General features: G+C 52.1%; 1 long non-coding RNA gene across 1 annotated transcript; it reads right to left on the minus strand.

The window, feature by feature from the left end:
* Window positions 1–169: 169 nt before the first annotated feature.
* Window positions 170–19371, minus strand: LOC150000698 (uncharacterized). The gene is made up of 6 exons (XR_016513527.1): window positions 19221–19371; window positions 13999–14119; window positions 12292–12403; window positions 11289–11434; window positions 1848–1961; window positions 170–489 (listed from the first exon to the last, which is right to left on the minus strand). It is a non-coding gene; the product is annotated as an uncharacterized LOC150000698 (long non-coding RNA).
* Window positions 19372–20504: the final 1133 nt, after the last annotated feature.

Here is a 20504-nt window from a genome sequence, read left to right on the forward strand (position 1 = left end):
AAAAATGGCGTGACCGCCAGGCCCCACCTTTCCTATTCACCTGATCTTGCCCCGAGCAATTTTTTTCTTTTTGTTTCCCCAGATGTAAAAAATCCTCAAAGGGAAATGTTTTTGCTGATGTGGAAGCAGTGAAACAAAAAATGGCAGAAGCACTAAAAGGCATCAAAATTGACAAGTTCAAAAACTGTTTGGAGCAGTGGGAAAAAGTCTTGATAGGTGTAGTGTATCAAATGGAGAGGACTTTGAAGGTGATTGAAGTTTAAACAAGTAAGAATAAATACACAACTTTTTATAAATAAATTCCAGGAGTTTGGGGGTCTCCCCTTGTACGCTGAGAGTGAACCCAGCCTGTCCCAGCTCAGGGCCTGCGCACAGTAGGTGTTCAGGTGCTGCTTGCTGAACTGAAAGTCCTGTACCACGTCAGCACATGGCAACCAGCAGTTAGGGTGCTTCTGCAGTTAGACTGCTGAGGTCATGGGTCTGTTCTCTCTGCAAAAATAAAAATACCCAACAGTTTATGCCTGGTGAAACCCACAGAAAAAGACCAGATGTGACTGCATCACCTCCCAGAGGCCAAGAGACAAGCTCTCTGCCAGGTCCCAATCAGAAGGAGCACCTGCCCAGGCCCATGGATGTCAACACTGAGAGGCAGTTGGCACATGACTACTGTGCCCAGTGGGAAAGAGGGACACTCCATCCCCAGAGCCCTGAGCTCTGAGGAGATGATGGTGCACCCTCCACATTCAATTCAAAATAAAAACCACAGTGAACCATAGACCCAAAACTTATACGTCGGCTGAAATTAAAATAGCTCCTTGCTACGTTTTCTGGTTCCTATATTCAGGATCAGCTTGTGGAAGCTGAATCAGGCAATTTGTCCCTCTTGTTTCTCTTGTTGCTCCTGCTTTCCTGGGATCTCAGCACCTGCTTGGTTTCCCCTCCAGAGCAGACCCCAGCCTGGTCTGGGGGGTCCCCTGGCCCTGCACTCAGGAGGCTGAGGCCCTACAAGCCTCCCAGCACCCCCACACCTCCCTCTTGCGGGGAACCTTGCGGCTGGGCTCGTGCCTGCGGCGAGTCTCACCCCAGTATTATTTTAGTCGCAGACAGACACGAGGCAGATGGTGACAACATCCCTTCCCCGCTCCCCACTGACGAGCTGTTGCCGCCCTGAAGCCTCAGGGTTCTTCTCCCTCAGGAATATTTCAATCCCGACTCTGTGGCTAAATGGGGCTGCTCTTGTGAGACGTAGCTCCTCCTTTTCCCTACCCCTACCCATTTCCTGGGACTGAACCAAGGGCCCGAGGGGGACCCAGCCAACTTCCAGCTCTGGCCCAGTCCCCCAGCTGCCCTACTGTGTGCCAGGCGCCATGCCATGAGGATTGTGCCACTGAGAGGGGGCAATTTTTGTGCCCACTTTACAGATGAGGAAGCTCAGGCTCAGAATAAAGCAGGGGCCCATCGCAGGTGACACAGCCACAGAGGGGGGTGTTTCCTTGGGTCCTTATTCACCCTGGAGACACAAGGTCCACATTCCATGCCCTCCCTACACCTGAATCTCCACCTCCATGCACAGCCTTTGGAGATCAACCGTAGGCAAGCCATCTTCCCTGTAGAGCAACTAAGAGCTCACTATCTAGTGGCTGTACCCACTCTTCTGCATCAGCCAATAGCCTGGGGCACCAGGCTGGCCAAGCACTGTCTGCCCACCCACTTGTCCTCCTGGTCCTAGCTCACCAGGCATGGAGGCTGTAATTGTGAGCATCAAGGGCAGGGCGAGGGAGGCTCTGGCATGGGTTAGGCCTGGTTTCGAATCTCAGCTTGGCTGTGACTTTGAACAAATCACTTACCTTCTCAGGATCTGTTTCTTCATCTGTGAAATGCACAGCAGCCATACCCCTTCCTCTCCACTCCCCTCTAATTTAGTGCAGTGCTGCTGCATTCCCAAGCACCTAAAGCTGGGCCTGAAACAGAGCGCATGCCCATTAAATATTTGTTGAATGAATGACACATGCCATGAAGTTAACATCAGGCTCAGTGGGGCTGGTCTTGCCAGCAGCCCCAGCCCCAGGAAGTCCCAGGGCCAGCTCTGCCCCTATGGCCACTATGAGCCGAAGTTAGCAGCAAGAGCCAGACTGAGCCGTGTCTCTGGCACCTGTCCAACTCCCACCACACGAAGTGCTTGGAGCCTTAGGAGGACAGGTCTGGGGCACTGGGCCACAGTCACCAGGCTCAAGTGCCAGCAAGGTGTGTGAGGTGGGCCGAGGTCATTTTGGTTCTCTCGTGCCCCCTTTCCAGCCACCCATCCTGACTGGCCAGGGGTGGTAAAGCTAGACAGGGGCTCTTTGAAGCCTGTTAAGCTCTCTGGGCAGGTGAGGACATGTCCGTTCTCAGTCAAACCTCCTGGCTGTGTGCTTCCTGTCCAGCCCCATCCCCAACCCCGCACCTCAGGGAGCCTTCTTCTGGGGCTGGGCCAAGATATACACTGTCAAACCATCACACAAAAAAAACATACCCACCACAGTGACACTCACCCCCTTAAAGATACATAAAAGTATGTACACAAATACACAACACCCAATTTAAGGCACAAATATAAACATATGCATGACTCAAAGTGCACAGCAGGGTATACGAGCTCACAAACAGCTGCACTGCGGACCGCATCATGTGCCACAGTCATAAACACAATGGCCCAGAACATATCCACAGTCACACAGCACAGCCATGAACATGTGTGGGGCACGCTCACATCGGCCCAGGTACCCAGCCCAGGAACTCAGATGTGCACAGCAGGGTGGAGAGGCCTGTCTTGCACAAAAACTGAGGTCTGTCTCCCAGTATTGTACCTGGCCAGGAGCTCAGGAGAACAAGCTGGGACAGGGACACAGAGCTACTGGAGGAAGAAAAGGGCGGGTCAGACCTGGACTACAGATGGGAAGCAGTCCCTGCTCAGGGTCAGCTCTGTAGCCCCCACTTTCACAGGTCTTGAGCCCAGGACCTCATCACACACTGACAAGCCACCGCGACCACCCACTCCTCTCCACTGTCATCTCTGCCCAGGTCACCCTCGCATTCATGCATAGCACAAGACACTAGGTGAGGCTAGTTACTTAGCCACTGTCACCACAAAAGCCAATACAAAGAAAAAGAGAAGCTGCTTATCAGTGGAAAAACCTGCAGAGACACTTTTCAGAAGAGGGTTCTGGACAGCAGACCATGCTCTGCCAGCCATGGTCATGAAGGGTGATGATGTCACTGTCATGTCAACACTACCCTAAGAACACAGCCCTCAGGTCAGTCAGATTGCGGAGACCTCCTAGTGAAGGACTAGGGCCTTCTGCTCTGGCCCTCTCTGTCTCAGAGGATATCTCAGCCATTACCTCCCCTGTCAACACTGTTTTGCCGTGCCATTGCCCTGCACCCACGGCCCTTAGCGATCTGGCCTCCTCCTACTTTCTTTCACCTCAGCCTTTACCAATGCTCTTACCTCCACCAGGAATGCACTCCCAGGCCCCACCCCACCCCTTTTGGCATTCTGCCCACCTATCAAATCAATGCAACTTCCCCTAAAAAGCCTCCCGAGTCCCTGCCAGGAAAAAAATTCTCACTTCAGAGATGAGAACCCATGTGGGGCTTCACTGGGACTTGGTGTCCTAATCAGTGAGATATGTAAGACACAGTCCACCACCACTGGGAACAGAACCAGGCTTGGGGTTCTCAGAGCAGGGTCCATACATCCCTGGGAGTCTCCAAGACCTCAGCAGGGGTAGGTAAGGTTCAAATTATTTTAATAATATTAATGCATTACTTGACATTTTTACTGTGTTGAAATTTGTATTGATGGGGCAGAAGCAATAGTGGGTAAAATTGTTGGTGTCTTAGCACAAATTAAGGCAAACTACTAGGAGTCATTGTATTCGCCACTGTCAAGAGCTTACATTTAAAAAAAGAAATAGCTAGTTTCACTTAAGGATGTCCTGTTGAAGTAAAGCAGTAAAATTAGTCATTTTATTAAATCTTAAGCCTTGCATACACATTGAGCATTATGTGTAATGATATAGGACATTCAATTAAAGTATTTCTGTAACATACCAAAGTATGATTGCTGCCTCAAGGAAAAGCACTTGTGCAGTTGTTTGAGTTAAGGGCTGAAATAGCCGCTTTTTACATAGAACACCATTTCACTTGACCAGAAAGACTGACAAACTTTAGACTTGAAAATTTGGCAGAGACACTCTCAAAAATAATCAAGTGAGCCCATCACTTCAAGGAGAACAACAGTATTTACTGGCAATGATAAAATTCTACTTTTTAAGTGATAATTCCCATTTTGGAATATTTGTATAGTTTACTATAAGGTTGACGGCTTCCTGGTATATTTCTGATGAAATGAGTGGTGATAGCGATGGATGTGATTATATATTATATAATGAAATGTGTTATCATTTGAGAGATCTGCATAACTCAGTGAACTAATGTTTTCTAAATGACTGATGCATATACATTAGAAAATCAGGCATGGGCAGAAGATCTCTTCAAAGTGTGAGACAGACAAATGGACTTGAATGTAACAGAGTATGATAGGGTTTCAGATTCTACATGACAACTAACCTTTAAGAAACTACCACTTGTCAAGTTTTGGTGTAGTATCAAATTATCTATCTGAAAAGGCTATGAAAATACTCCTCACTTTTCCCACCATAAATCTGTGTGAGACCAGATTTTCTTCATATACCTCAATGACAACAAACAAAACCAAACACCACAACAGATTGAGAGCCAAAGCAGATCTGAGAAGCCAAACTTGAGGGGGCCATTTGCTCTATTAAACCAAACAGTGATAAAATGTGAAAATGTCAAAACAATGCCACTCTTCTTGCTCATTTTGTTTTGTTCCAGAAACAGCTGTTTTTCAAAAAATACATGATCTATGTTAACATGTAATTGAATTAGTAGTTACTTTTAAATGGATGAATAATTACATGGTTTTAAATTTTCTGTTTTAATTCTAATATGGTAAATCTTGATGGATGTAACTTACATAAACAAAAACTCTTTGGGGTCCTCAATAATTATTAAGCCTGCAACGGAGTCCTGAGGGGAAAAAAAAAGACTGACAACCACTGGTCTGATACTTCCCCAGCAGGAAAGACTAGGGGTAGACATAAAGAAACATCTGCATCAGCACAGATAGGCAGTGACCAAAGGGGCTACCAGCGCTGGCTCCTTTGAGGAGGTCCCAGCCCCAGGCATTGACATCTGGGTGTATGTTACAGGGAGGGGGCTTGGAGCAGGGTAGGGCCACGTGATGTCAGGGTGGGGGTGCTGGCAGAGGCTTCTGGGAGTCCCCAACTTCCCTCTGCTGCCCCTGTAGGGATTGTGTGTAGGGGGAAGCCCCAAACACACCACAGACCTCCAGGCACACAGGACAGAAACCCAGCCCAGGAGTTCTGGTCCTCCCCAGATGGCCTCCGTCCTCCCCGCCACCACCCACAAAAAGGATTTGGGCCTTAAAATTATCGTCACCACCGCGCAGCAGACAATACAGAGGGGACATTATGCACTGAGAGAGAGGCCTCGTTGTTGGCGCTGCAGAGAGACAGCAGCACTCTGTTCTGAGCAGGCCAGGGGCTGCTCATGTGCTCTAGCCCAGACCCTTACACCCCGAAGCATATCCTCACCCTAGTGCAGACTCACCCTGGGGGACCCCTCAGGCACACGCTGCTGCACACAGGAGCCTTCGAATGTGCAGGCTCCCAAACCACCCCCTCCCCCCTGCCCCACGTCTGTGCACACCTCCTCCCACCCACTGCTTGCTCTGGGTCCACACTGCCAGCCCCACACATCCCCACATCTCCACGTTCTTCTGGTATAGCCATCCTCACCTGGGGAACCCTGATGGGGGTGGAGGGGACACAAGCCACACTGGGGACCCTGAGGATGCCATGCCTGTTTTGCCTGCCCCGCCCTGTACTGCCTGGCGGGGATCACAGGGTACTGAAACCAGCAGCCGCCTAGGCTGGGCCAGACGTGCCTAGACCCACAGAAGGACACAAAGGCTGCCTTGTTGCTTTGCCAAACCCTCCCAGCTCTGGAGTGGGAGGGAGGGACCAGGGCAACTGGCCTCTACCCCCAGTATCTGGGCTGGCCCTGGAGCAAGACTGGACTTTAACCTCTTAGGCCATCACCCCTGCTGGGGCAAGAGGGCAAGGTGAGGACAATCCAAACCTCCTGATAAAAACCGACCAAAGAGGCCCCCAGGCCCAGAGTTAAATTCCACCAAAGACCTATTTGTTTCTGAGTCAGATCTCCCCCTCCCAACATTTGCTGCACAGGTTGTTCCCTCTGCCTGGATCTCCCTCCCCTTCCCTTGTCTGGGGACATTTTCATTTTCCTTTAGGACATTGTTCAGAGAATACCTCTGCCAAGAACGCTTCCTGACCCCTGGGCTTCCCCACCAAATTTCCCCAGGGAGCTCCAGGTGCCCACAAGAAAATGCCCAGCACCGCCCAGCCTGGGGCCTGGCTTATAGGCAATGGCAGTCCTGGCAGAGGAATAGGTAAGTGGGCACAGCCAGGCCCACAGACTCAGTCTCATCTCAGGCCCCAAGACCACACTGTAGCAGTGGAGGAAAGCGGGGAAGAGTTACCAGCCCCAATCACAGACCAAGACAGCCACCAGTCACAGTGACAGAGAAGCAAATTTCTCACACCCAGGCCCCTATTCTGTTTGCCTAGGACACTCTTGCCCATCCATCTGCTTGTCAAGTCCTACTCATCCAAGTGGTAGCTGTTTTTATTTTCTATTTAACATATATAATTACTGTGTCTCAGGCAGTGTTCTAAGGGATATTTACATGTATTAACTCATTATCCTCACAACCCTTTGAAGATAGTGCTAACATTATCCCACTTTAAAGATGAGGCAAGTGAAGCACAGCAAGGTTAAGGAACTCTTCCAAGGTCACAGAGCTCGTAAGGGATGAAGCTATAACCAATCATGCTGCTGAACCACAGGAATATGTTCTGAGAAATACGTTGTTAAGGAATTTTGTCATTAGTCAATTTTGTCATTGTGTGAATATCATAATGCTCTTACACAAACCTAGACGGTACAGCCTGCTACTGTAACTGCACGTGCTGTACTTTTATACAACTGGCAGCACAGGTTTGTTTACATCAGCGTCACCACAAGCACATGAGTAATGTGTTACACTATGAGGAAGTTATGATGACGGCATCATTAAGCAACATCAAAGAACGTTTTCAGCTCCACTATCGTTTTATGGGGCAACCACCATATATGTAATGTCATTATGTGGCACATGACTGCCATTGGAACCCAGCAAGTCACTTCCAGGCAGCCTTCCCTGGCCTCTCAGACCACATGAGGCTCGTTGGTGTGAGCATCCCCAACCTTATACCTGAGATGTAATCAGCTGTCCACTGGTCTGACTCCCCTCTCTTGATAGTGAGCCCCTTAAGGGCTCCCATTGGGACACACTGGGGAGTCCCCAGGAGATCAACCACTAGCACAAACCTGGGCCATAGGGACTCTCAAGAAACTTGGTGAGTAAATAACTTTAAGCACAATTAGAATGTACCAAGAGGGAAGGAGGTAGGGGCTTCCCCAAAAGGCCCAAGGAGTTCTCTCCCCTCCCAAGACCACAAACCATCTGTTTTGTCACTCTGCAATTTCTCTGCTGTCCCTGGGCACATGGGGCTATGGAAAACTGGGGAGGGAAAGAGGGCCTATCAGGCCCCACAGGGTCACCTGGAGGCCAGCTGCTCCCAGGTCTCCATGTCCCTCCAAGCAAAGAAAGTTCTCTTAAAATCTCCAGGCACAATGAAACAAAAAGGTAGACTTCCTAGGGTTTACTGCCTCATTTATCTCTTCTTACATCCAATTTTCCAAACTGTTGGATAGTTGCTCCAGATCTTGACTAACGTTTTCAAACTGATGCTCAGATCCCAACCAGCAGGACACCTGGATACCCAGGAAACCAGCCAGACTTAAGGGCTGCCCCTTTGACAGAGCTTCTTCCTTTGAGAAGCTCCATTTCCACTGGCTGTGGCCCAGAAAGGAGACACAACCAGGCCCCAGCCTCCCATCAGCCCTCTCTGCACTTTCAAAGTAGGATCCATCCCACGCCCCAAATAACCCCCAAGTGGGGGCCCCTGGAACTTCAATCTGTCTTCCCACCTCTGACACTGGGCATAAAGGGTTGCAGGTGTTTGGGGACAGAGGCCTTCTGAGGACAGCCCCTACCTCAGACTAGATTTCCCTGCCTGCCCCCTCAGTCCATCTTTCTGCCAATGCTGTTCAGACCTGGTTTTCCCCGTGAAGGTGACTGAAATTGATGACGACCCCTCCCTCTATGGAAGGAGCTATGGTCTCCCCCTACCCCACTCCACACCCACAACTAAAGGGCCGTTTCCAGAGAATTTGCTTCATAACCAAGGGAGGGTGGATGGAATGGCTGAACAGAGGGAGCGAATTCCTACTTAGGAAGGACTTCAAGCAACAGTCTCTATGGAAGGCAGCTGAGAGCTTTGCTTAATGCTGCGTGTACAGCCACTGTTTTTACTTAAATAATAGCTTACAAATCAATAAAAACAGCAAAGTTTTCCAGAAGTGCTTTACATGGAGCATAGAAAATGCCAGTTGCTCGTATCAAAAAATGAACTTTAGTGATCACAATGATGATGATGGAGATTTTGTGGGCACCAGGCATGCCCTCTTCTGCCATCAGGCTGGGTGTAAGGGCTGCCTGAACTGACTGAGTCCATATCCCATGGAAATGTATATCTATGACAACTTCAACTTAAAATATGCACCAAGCCACAAAGCCCTGGACTGGGTCTGTGAGGGAAGAAGGTGTGTGTGATAAACCCCTAGATCTGCCCTCTCTGGTTGGGCACTGTGTGCCAGGCACTTTGGATGCCCTTTGCCATTTCTCATGCCCACCCATTTTACAGATGAAGAAACTGAGGCTAGGAGAGGCTATGTAACAACAGTTGTTATTTATTAAATGTTAACTAGATCCTATGCTGAGTATTCCTAATTCATTGTCTATTTGCTGCTCCCTGCTATCGGCCCATTTAACTAATGAAAAAAATGATACAAAGGTCATAGCCAATAAGGACAGAAATGAGTCTTGAACCTAAATCCTAGTCTGCCACACTCCAAACTCTGGGCACACAAAATATGTATGATAAGGGCCCAGACTGTAGCCCAAGTAGAACTGTGGGGCTTTAGAGATAAAGGTCGACCCCTTGTTTGTGGGATTAAGCACATGACTTCACGGAAGAGGAAGAAACTAAACAAAACCATGAAGAACAGTCAGAGTTTCAACAAACAGAGGTGGGGAGGCAGGGAATCCCGGTGGAGGGAACAGCACTTGGAAAGGTCCTGAGGTAGAACCTGTGCAACATGTCTGGGTAGCAGCAAAGGGACAGTTTGCTCAGTCTGTGGAGCACAGGATAATGGGAAAGTGGGTCAAAAGTAGGTAAGAGGGAGGATGTGGCTACAGAGGAGAGGCAGTGGCAATGAATAGCTCAGGCTGTGAGACTGAATCCTGGTTTTGTCACTGATCAGCTGTAAGATCTGGGAAAATTCTCTTCCCTTCTTGAAGCTGGGTGTAAGGGTTGCCTGGACCAACTGAGTCCATATCCCATGAAAACGTATATCTACGACAACAGCACTGTTCTGAGAATTCAGACAGACACTATGCCCAGCCTAAGGCAATAATGCAAAAACAGAGAGCGGGCGGTAGTTCTTGCTCCTGTGCCACGGGGAGCACAGAGGACTCCTGACAGAGAGGCTGAAGTATGGCTGGGCTGGGAAAGCGCTGCCCCAGCTGCTGATGCCTCCACGCGAAGGGGTCGCTGGGCTGAAGAAGAGTAAAAGCAGATCCTTGGATTAAGGCCAGCCACCCCGCCCAAAGTTTCTTTAACATCTCCTGTTTTATCTTTAAAGAGCCTTGTGGATTCTCCTATAAGCAATCCATGCCATTTACACAGCTGCCCCCACCACCCATACTGTCAGGCCCCAGGCTGAGCTACACAAGTGGATGCAGTCACAAGAACTGCTTGGCTGGGCGCTCCCTGCCTTTAAGCGCACTGGTTCTTCCCCCTGAAATGTGCTCTCCTCCTACCCCAGTCCCAGCCCCAGCCCGGTCCCACCAAGGCTAGATTTTCAGAAATTTTGCTTCACAACTAAAAGGTTATCTTCATCTTGAAACAAGTGTCAGCTTATCTGTTTCTTCTTCACAGAGGTCTTCCCTGACCGCAGGACCCTATCTTAATGCTCACTCAGCACTCTTCCCTGTCTAGTATTTTCTTCTTTATCTATTACCAGCCTGTCTATCTTACCTAACCAGAATGTATGCCCCTCAAAAGCAGATCTTTGTCTTGTGCATCATTGTGTCCCCACCACAGAACAGTGCCTGGCACATAGCAGGTGCTCAATAAATACTTGAAGAAATAGGGAAGGACAAAAGAGAGTCAAGGGAGAAAGAATTAATGAACAAAATCTTGAGTTCTTGTCCCTGAGACTAGAAGTCTGCTGTGATGCCTCAGTCATCGCCTCTGTAGAATGGGCAAGGCCTCTAGCCTAGGGACAACCATGGCCACACTGTCCAGTCCCGTCCCCTCCCTGCAGTGCTGTCACAGGCCTGCCCTGCCTCTGGAGCTGCCCTTCCCTTCCCCACACCTCACCGCAGAGAGACAGAAATTAATTTCCCTTTGGCATAAACTGATTTTGATGAGCCCAGTCCCTGGCGATTCATCACAGACCTCGCAGGAAGCACTGCAGGGAAGGGCGGGCAGCGGAATGACTTATGGGCCTTGCAGCCCCAGACGCCCAGCTGCTTCTGATGGCTCCGGACACCTCCAGCCCCCCTAAATCAGCTGCGACGGAGCAACCTGGAGAGCTGCCCAGCCCGTCCTCTGGCTCGGCTGGTGCCCCTGGCAGGCGCCTCCCAGGTCAGGGGGCACAGGCTGTGCGGAAGCAAGCGGGTGACTTCATCCAGGCTGACTCACCCCAGCCAGCCCCTGGGAATGGACTGCAAGGGGGAGGCGGTGGCGGTTCTCTTCAGCTTTGAGCATTAAGGAAGGGGTATCCCCACCCTCCATCTACCTCCCCAGGGCTTCCCCAAACTAAACGGTGCCCCCGCACAGCCCCATACCATCATCCTAGAATCCACACTATGTCCTTCAAATAGTCCAGGTCCTCAGCTCAGTACCAGCCCGAAGAGGTCTAGGGCCCAGGCCCAGTGTCCTGCTTACCAGCCAGATAGAATGGACCAACTCTGTAACCTCTGAGACTCAGTTTCTTCATCTGTAAGATGGGCAGGGTGATCCCTGATCCACCATCTTCTCAATGGGATTGGGTGAGTCCGACTGAGGTGAGGGTCTTGGAGACAGGAAAGTACCTTGTGGAAGGGGGGACAGGAAGCTGGATCAGTGGGCCCCCATGCCACAGGGTTAAGACCAGACCTCTTACCTTGGGCTGCAAGTGTCTTGAATCAATGCCCTGCCCTCCTCACTCCCCCCTCACACCCCACCCTCTGCCCTTAAGTTCCTCAGATAGGCTGTTCTCCTACCTTCAGGCCTCTGTTCTCCCGGCCTAGGATTCCTCCCTCCCACCCCTTTTTCTTTGCCCAGCTAAATCATATTGAACCCTCAGCCCTCAGCTTAAATATTATTTCCTCTGAGAAACGTTTCCTAAACCCTCAATTAGACACCTAAGACACTAGAGGCCGCATGCCTGTGTACCCATCTAGTCACTCCCCTACATTAGCACAATTGTCTTACATCTGTCCCCATATGTTGCCCTTGCTCTCCCCTTGCATCCCCCCAACCCAGCCCACTCAAAAAAGCTAGGACTTTTCAGACAGAAAACCCCCTGGAAGTAGATGCCACACCTCACAAGTCCGGACTCCCCATAGGACTGAGACTGTGCCTGCCTATGGTAGGTGCTCACTAATAGTTGACTGACTTGAACTGAATTCCGTGCCCACTGGCACTGGCTGCCTGAGCACTGTGTTGAGACAGATTCTGAGGCTGCACAAACACATGTAAGGACTGTATCTACCACAACATGAGGGTTCAGAACATGTCAACTGTTAATGTTGATGTTGCTATGGGCAGTTGATTCTTGGGAATTTGTACCCTCTCCCTCCCTGTCCCTACCCTGTCACAGTTCCAGCAGCCCAGGAGTGTGTGTGTTGAAGAGAGTGAGGGTAACAACACCAGAGGGTTTGTTCTGAAATGATCCAAAGACACTTACCTGCCTCTAGCAGGAATATCCACATGGAGTCAAGAGACATGAGTTTGAGACCTGCCCCACCTCCTGGCTTGTGTGGGAGACTGACTCCAACACTGAGTCTCAGCATCTTCATCTGCAAAACAGGAAAAATTCCCACCTGCTGACCTCACAGGGCAGCTATAAGGAACAAATTCAAGTGGGGACACAGGTGCCGGGGCCACCTTCAAGAAGGATACACATCATCATCACCATGGGCACACCTCAGGCACCTCCATCAAGGCCAGGCTAGGATTCAGAGGGTGGGGACCCCAGAACCAGAGCCATTTCCAGCCATGGTAGAGTCTCACCCCTACACCCCCACCCTGAGACTCCCGCCCTCACAGAGTTTCAGGGTCTGGTATGAAATCTTCAGAGCAGGATCAAACAGCGACTCCCTCATTCTCTAACTGACTTTGGGCAAGTCCACCACACTGAACCTTACTTCTTCACTTATAAAATGGCAATGATAAGGGCAATTGCCTCCCAGATGTTGTAGAAAGATTGAGGTAATTGGCCCTGGCCGAGTAGCTCAGTTGGTTAGTGTCATCCAGATACACCAAGGTTGGGGGTTCAATCCCCAGTCAGGGCACATACAAGAATCAACCAATGAATGCATAAATAAATGGGATAACAAATGGATGTTTCTCTCTCTCTCTCTCTCCTTTCCTCTAAAATCAAATTTAAAAAGAAAAGATCGAGGTAATTGGGTAAAGAATGTACCCAGCAACCAGCCTAAAGCCCAGTAAGTGCTCAATAAATGTTATCCATTGTCATCATCATGACCATCATCATCCTCCTCCTCCTAAATACTGCAACTATGTGTGGGGTAAAATGCCCATATTAATCCTGGTCCTTTTCTACATAGTAACTCCCTGAAACTTCTGAGCAAATTAGATTGTCATCCCTGCTTCCTGGATGGGTAAAATGAGGCTCAGAAAAGCTAGGACTTTTCAGATTGAAAAAATCCCTGAAGGCAGAGGCCATGCCTCCCAAGTCTGGGTTCCCCATAGGATTGAGACTGTGCCTTCCCCATCAGACTGAGAATTTTGTCTCCCTCATTGGCCCAGAGAACAGGTCTCCTTTATAGCCTCCCCCAGCCAAGCTCAAAAGAGCAGGAGGCGGCGAAGTCCAGCCCCCCTGCCTCCTTGCAGCACAAGGAGAGGTCAGCAAGGGGCCTGCCTGGTTCTAGCTGCCCCAGCTGATGCAAGAGGCTGTGTGGCTGCCCTCCCCCCGCCCCCCCCTTCCCGCTCCCATACGGGCTCCAGCTTCTCACCTGACTGGGCTGAGTACTTCAAAGCCAGCAGCCTCTGAAATGAGGCTGCAGCATCCGATATGGCAGCTGGTGGGGGGAGTCAGGAAGCCCCCGGCCCCCTGTGTGTATCTCCAGGCACTCCTGTCAATGTTGACTTGTCGGGCAGCAGTGGTCACCAGGGAGGGTCCTGGGGGATGCTTTGGGTGCCCATATCATGGTCAAAGGGACATTAAAGCTATCAGCACGCCAGTGAGCCTGAGCTGCCAAGGACCAGCTCCTTCATGCGAACAGGCACTAGACACCCACATGCTGGTGGGAGATGGGAAGCCACAGAGAGAGACACCAGAACACACACACACACTCTGCACCATATAGGGGGATGGCAGGGGGATGCTGTGGGTTCTGGCATTCCAGACCTGGGATCAATTCCTGCTTACCCTCCTTCCGAGATGTGTGACCCTGGGCAGTGTTATGGGTTGAACTCTATTCCCCAAAAAACTCATGCTGACGTCATTGACTGCCAGTATCTCAGAATGCGATCTTTTTCGGAGATGGTGCCTTTCCAGAGATAGTCGAGTTAAAACAAGGTCATTAGGGTGGACCCAACCCAATACCACCAGTGTCCTGACAAGAAGGGGGAATTTGGACGCAGACACACAAAGAAGGAAGACAATTTGTAAAGAGGCACAGAGAAGATGGCCATCTACCAGTCAAGGTGAGAGGACTGGAACAGTTCCTTCCCTCAGCCCTCAAAAGGAGGCTGCCAATACCTTGATTTTGGACTTCTGGCCTCCAGAACTGTGAGACAATAAAATTCTGTTGTTAAGCCACCCAGTCTGTGGTAATGTTAGGGCAGCCCTGAGAAACTAATATAGTTAGTGACTGTTTCTCGGAGCCTCGGTTCCCATAGGCCTGAACAGGAATTACTATTATGTAATAGTACTTGCCTCCTACGTTGCTATGAGGCTTAGGTGAGATGGTACCTATAAAGACAGCACTTACCACAGGATTAGGCACATGCAGGCACTCAATAAATGGTAGTTGGCTTTTACTATAATGGTTATTATTCACTCATACATTTCCTCATCCATTCCAGATAATACTGAATTATATACATTCCGAACACCAGGCACATGGGCCCTGAGGTTGAACAAATTTGTTTTCCGGGGTACCTGGCAATGAACAAAGATAGTCCTATCCTCATGGGAAACATACAATCCACATACACACAAATTAGCTGGTGGGAGTGAAAATGTCTAGGGGTTCGCCCATGTGTGCACATGTGTATACATAGGTATTAATGTGTGTATGGGCGCATCAGGATACCCATGTGCACATGCATGTTAGGGTCCATGCATCTAGGTACCCAAGTGCATACCTGTGTGTTCACGCATAGTGCTGTACATGTGGTGTTTTAGCATGTGTATGCACAAGTGTTCGTGGGTACATGAATGTGCATTAAGGGCATCAGAACACATGGGCCAGCAGGGGCCTGGATGAGTGTGGTTAAGCAAGGGTCGATATGTAGGCCAGTGTGTAAGAACGACGGGACCCAAAGCTGGTGCCCTCAGCTGCCTGCTCCCCAAGAAGCAGCTCTGAGAGGTCATCTCAGCCATGCACCAGCCTCAGGTCAATACATACCCCTTCCCAAGTCAGACCTGAACGCTCTTGTGCCCAGAGACCGCCACAGGACCCTCCCAGTGCATAGCCCCCATTTTCAGGAAGTTCTTCCAGCATTCTGACCACAATCCCTGGGTGACACTTCAGAAACCAGTAATCCCAAAGCCCCTGAATGAAAGATATCAGCCCTCTGTTCCAGGCCATGTTGATCCTACATCCTCATTCAGCTCCCCCACAACCCACCCTTCCAAAGGTGAGAGGTGGGATCCCGCACTCCCAAAGGTATCACCAATTTGGGTATCCTATTCCTGCCCTAGAATGCCCAACATCAACACTCCCTGTCCCACTACCATCCCCTTGGGGAGGAGGTGAGGCTAAGTTACATGGCCGCTTTCCCACCATCACAGGATCTGATGTTTGACAAAGAAGTGTGTCTGACATGGGTCTAGGAGGGGCAAGCCTTCAAGCATTAACCAGGCCAGTGCCCAGTGGGTACTGCTGCAACTGTGAGGGGACAATACTTTACAAGGGTGAAAAAAGCCCAAAGCTCTAGGTCTTGCAACGGAAATCCACAGATGAGACCACCTCCAGGGGACTGACTCCTACCCCCTCCACCATCCCCTGACCAGGACCTGGTGGAGCCCCTAAAACCAGAGATAGTTGGGTCAGACTCTCTGCCCCCTAAACAAGTGTCTGAACCACAGAGCTCCAGTTCTGGTGCTACCAGTGATAACAATGTTATAAAGTTCACATTTATCATGCAGTTACTAAGTACCTGGACCTGCACTCCCCACTTTCCATGCATTGAAGCCACATAGTTTCCATGAGCCTTAGGGACTATCAGTGTTCTCCCTATTGTACATCTGAGGAAACCAAGGCACAGGCAATTTAGTTCACCTGCCCTCCAGCAGGCAGCAGAACCAGGAGAGCCCACTTCTCTTAACCATGGAGCCCTGACTTTTCAGAGTGACCCTAAAAAGTCCCTTCTCTCTTAATCCCTCAGTCTGTGCAGTGAGGGTGCTAATCACCATGACATGACCTCCTGGCTCTGACTCCTGAGTGAGGGAGCCAGGCCTCCAAGTGAGAGCTAGGGCCTCCTCTGGGGTCTTGGGGAGCATGCAGATGACAGGACCACCCCAGACCCACTGAATCAGACTCTCCACAAACTGTCCCCTCCCTCTTCACATTTGCAAGCTCACAGACCAAGTGGTCTGCAGTGCACCAAGGTTTGAGAATTCCTGGGGTGGTGGGAGTCCTTGGCAGAAAGGAAGGGGAAGTGAAAAGCGCCCCCTCTCGAGCCCTGCTGGGGAACTTCAGTTACAAGGCTGGGGATGTTCTGAGGCTTGCCTACCACTCTTTTCTTATCCAATGGGTAATTCCTCATCTAATGGGGAGAAGATTCGTGAATTCCAGAGTTGCTCTCCATCATGGGGGTGGCGAGGAGGAAGAAGTCAGTTCTGACCCCCCAGTCATCTCCCCCTGCCATTTCTGAGCCAGGGTTTGAACAGACACCATCTAAAAAACCCAAGTAGGGTGGGAGTAACCGGCATAGCTGAGGGAGGGGGCTCCTGGGGGATGGGGGGCAGCTAGAGAGGCAGGAAGGTGAAAACTGCACAAAGGCTGACCCCAGTCAGGCCCACTGGCCAGCCAGACCACCCCCACTCCCCTGCGGCAGGCAGCTTGGCAGGGCTGAATGCCAGCTTCTAGATCCAAACCGAGTTCCCACCGAGCGTGCTTAATGCAGCGGCCGTGACATTTCTGCCGTCAGAGGCAAAAACAGGAGCCCGGCCATTTGATGAAGGGCTTCCAGAGTGCGGCGGGAGATGAAGGAGGGTAGGGTTCAGCCTCCTGCACCCGCCTCCCTAACCGCCATTCCCGCCTCTGCCCAGTGCCCAAGCCAGACGGTCACGAAACTAAGGTCACCAGACAGTAAAGCACCCCCACTCACACATACACCCCATCTTGTCTAGGTGGGGAAACTGAGACCATAGTGCGGACACTGCCAGACCTGGAGAAAGTAAAACGAGGGATCAAGAAACGCCCTGGGGAGAATGCCTTGAGGAATGTTCTGATGGGAGTGCCAGTCCGGGAAGCCAGAGAGCTGAACCAGCCAGGCCACAATAACCGGTCTCAAAAGTACACACACTGGCCCCCAACCTCGGAGGCGTCCTTAGGAGGGCGCTCGAGGTGCCTCTAACCCCTCCAAGCAACGAGAGGGTTAAGCTTCCTCCCGGTACTTGCCGCAGTAAGTGGAAAGGAAAGAAGTGTCAACTCTGTTCTCACCACAGCGGGGCTGTCGGATGGCACCTCCCCCAGCCCGGCGCACCCCGCCCGGCCTGCTCCACCGCCCTCCCCTCGGAGCTCGAGCACACACACCTCCCACCGCTTTGCCCAAATTATTTTCGATCCCGGGAGACTCCGGATGCCAGACGCGCTCCGTGGCGGCGACGGCGGCCGCGCCTGATTCATTGCGCCAAAGCTGCAGATGCGACCTCCCGCCTGCGCCCTGTGCCCTGGCCTGCGCCGGGCTACGTGCGCTCCTGGAGAGATTGGGGGGGGGGGTGCAATTTATAAGCGTTCCCCCCACCCAAGAGACCCCCCGGGGCCAGGTCCCCAGTCCCCAGCTTCCTGGGCTGCGCTAATTAGCTTCCTCCGGGGGCGCCACGCGGCGTGAGGGGCGGCAATTTCCCGGCTGGGCTGCGGGGGAAGCGCTCCCACCGCCTGGGAAGGTGAAATGGGAAACTCGATTCAAAGAGAGCTTTCCTCCCCCCACCCGCCAAGCGCCGTAGAAAACGGGTTTGAAATTCCTCCTCTTTTTTTTTTTATTTATAGTGCACCGTCTCCATGGAAACCGCGGAGGAGGTCACGGTAGCTGGGCCCCCGCGCATCACCCCGCGCCTCGCCGGCTGCAGACGCCCGGATTGTGGCCTCCCAGGCGCGGCGGCCCGCGTGGACTCTATTCCGAGTTCCCCGCCCCCGCTCCACTCCGCCCGCAGCTCAGGCCATATGACTTCGTAGGGTCCCAACCAAGAATGGCGCATCTGGGCACCCGTGCGCTAGGCTATGCCTCTGTCCCCCAGCACTGGCACGGGGGAATGCGCCAAGAAACACGTGCGCAGCTTCAAGACGAGAACACGTGCGGCGAGACGCCACCGAGGGGCTCACTGCACTAGTGAATGCCCTGGGGGATCGACCTATATAGACGCACAACTCCAGAGCTCTGGCTAAAATGAGACAGACCACTGGTGGTTGAGAACGCGGGCTAGGGAGTCAGCCAAGTCCCACCTAAGTAACTTACTAGCTATGTGACTTAGGGCGAGTCACAACCTCTGCGTCTCAGCTTGCTCGTCAGCAAAATGGAATTGTTGAGACTTGGGACAAAATACATTAAACACTTAACACTATCGTAGTCACGCGGTTCCGAAAAATGGTACTGTGGTTAAGGTGATTTTTTTCCAGGCTGGGAAAGCCGAAGCCCAAAAGGTGTTGCTAAATGGCGCGGTCAGCCTGAGCGCTGGGAGTTACACCTCGGGAGCTCCCCGGCAACTCAGCCTAGACTCACAGGTGGGAGAGGTGGGGACGCATCTGTACTCGGAACTCTGGAAACGTGGCGCGCCCCTCCCCCGTCCCAGCATCATTAGCAACAGGCCTACTAGCCCTCCCTCCCAGGGCTGAGGCCGCACCTGCCCCACCGGATGGCCGCCCAGGGACCAGGCCGTGCCCCCCACCGCGCACACTTCCTCCCGGACCCCAGAGCCCCGTCGGGCGCGTAGGGGGAGGGGACCCGGCCGCCCCCGCCCCGCCAGCTTCCCACAGCCTGAGCTGCCCGGAGCCGGGGAGGCAGGAAGTCTCAGAGCCGGGGCGTGGAGGCGGGGTAGGGGCAGGAAGTTGGGGGTGACTCTCCCAGAGACCCCAGACGGGGCCCCGGCGTGGGAGCAGGGTAGATGGACGCGTAGGGATTAAGGGTACCCCTGCCTGTAGCTGTAGGCCGAGTGACCCCAGCCGGAGGGTCCTGCGGAGTGAGGGCGAAGGCCGATACCTCTGGAGACCCCCAGCAGCGTGCACGAGGAGGGAGGGGCCGCCTTTGTCTACTTTGCCGCAGAGGCAGCCCCCCACAACCCCTCCCCGCCGCGCCCCGCCGGGCCCTGCACAGCCCGGGTTTTCCATCCGGCCCGGCTCGGCTCGGCAGCTGTCAGGGGACCGAGCTGACCTTCGCGAGCAGGGAGTTTCAATTAGCCGCAGATCAGATAAGCGGGCGGGCCCGTCTCTCCGGGCACGGCGGGGGCGCAGCCCCGCCCCCGCCACGCCGCGCCAAACGCGCTCCAGATGGGAACAAAGATGAGGACGCAGCTCCACCTGCCTCCCTGGGGAGGGAGGGGGTGGAAGAAGAGGCCCCGCCGGGAGGAGCTTCCCACCGGAGGAAGGGGTTACGCGTCCTCCCCTGCCCGTCTAGGATCTCATGCCGGGGCAGGGGTCTAGCCAAGATGATCTTTGCGGCTCGGCTTGCCTCCTGCACAGCGGAGAGGTGTCTACCGCGCTGACCTCATCTCCAGGCGGGCATCGCGTCCTCCCTCCCCCGGAGGGCGACTTTTGCCATCTCTGATCTCATCCAGGGCTCTCCCTGAGAGTCTGGGAGAATGCAAAGCCGAACAGAAAGAGGAAACTGAGGTAGAGAGGGGCTTGGTCACACCAGCCACATTCTTTTAGATGTTCATTGAGTACCTAATATGTGCCAGGTACTGTTTAAACTAAGGAGTCACCAGAAAACAAAAATAGTCTATTCCCCAGTTTCATAGGACTTACAGGGAGACGGACTATATAATCAAGTAAACAAATAGTTGAACAAGAGCATTTCAGAGTCTGAAGAGCCGTGAAGATTTAAAATAGGTCATGTGAGACTGACTTCAGAGAGGAGACTATATGAGCTATGGTAGTCAGGGCGGACGGACCTCTCTGAGGAGGTGACATCTGAACTGAGGCCTGAAAGGCCAAGAGGAGCAGCCAAGTTAAGGAGAGGATGTGGAGCATGCCACTGTGGTCATGGCCCAAAGAAGCAGATACAGCAGGGCTTTGCAGAGCAGGGGCAGTGTCAGGGTTTATGCAAAGTGGGTTCTACGCTGGGAGTGACATGGTCTGACTTAAATTTTTAAAAGACCCCTCTGGCTACTGTATAGATCAGAGGAAGGCAAAGGTGCAAGCGGGGAGACCAGAGAGGAGGGGGAGAGGACAGGCTAAAGGGAAGAAAGAGGTAAAGGAAAGTTTGCTGGATTAGTGATATATTTTGGCAGATGAAGTGGATGTAGAGGGGAGGTAGAGTAACAGA

The sequence above is a fragment of the Furipterus horrens genome, unplaced genomic scaffold, assembly GCF_987537825.1.
Source record: "Furipterus horrens unplaced genomic scaffold, mFurHor1.1.pri manual_scaffold_10, whole genome shotgun sequence".
Taxonomy (NCBI): Eukaryota; Metazoa; Chordata; class Mammalia; order Chiroptera; family Furipteridae; genus Furipterus; species Furipterus horrens.